Source organism: Sinocyclocheilus rhinocerous, unplaced genomic scaffold, assembly GCF_001515625.1.
Source record: "Sinocyclocheilus rhinocerous isolate Xijiao unplaced genomic scaffold, SAMN03320098_v1.1 scaffold642, whole genome shotgun sequence".
In the NCBI taxonomy this organism is placed as follows: Eukaryota; Metazoa; Chordata; class Actinopteri; order Cypriniformes; family Cyprinidae; genus Sinocyclocheilus; species Sinocyclocheilus rhinocerous.
In genome coordinates, this window is record NW_015626390.1 from 1,988,026 (window position 1) to 1,988,353 (window position 328).

At 23.8% G+C, this 328-nt stretch overlaps 1 protein-coding gene across 1 annotated transcript in view; it reads right to left on the reverse strand.

The window, feature by feature from the left end:
* LOC107713870 (double-stranded RNA-specific editase B2-like) overlaps positions 1-328 on the reverse strand; it is a 199,483-nt gene that overhangs the window by 16,658 nt on the left and 182,497 nt on the right. The gene's annotated exons all lie outside the window — the stretch shown is intronic.

Genomic DNA, 328 nt, shown 5'->3' on the forward strand with positions numbered 1-328 from the left:
TATTTGTTTAAAGTGTTTGCAAACCAAATGTTATTGCACTTTTGTTCATATAGCAGTATTTTTAAATGAAAAAAGTGCACAATACACTACTTTTGAATTCATTATTAAATTTTGTGCATAACAGTGCAATTAATCGCAAAGACAAATCATGCGATTAATATATATATATATATATATATATAAAAACATTTTTTATATTATATAATACTTTTATTCAGCTAATGCAATTGAATTCAAAAAGTACAAACATTTATAATGTTACTAAAGATTTCGTGTTTGTGTGTACATATACTGTACACACACACACACACACACACACATATATATA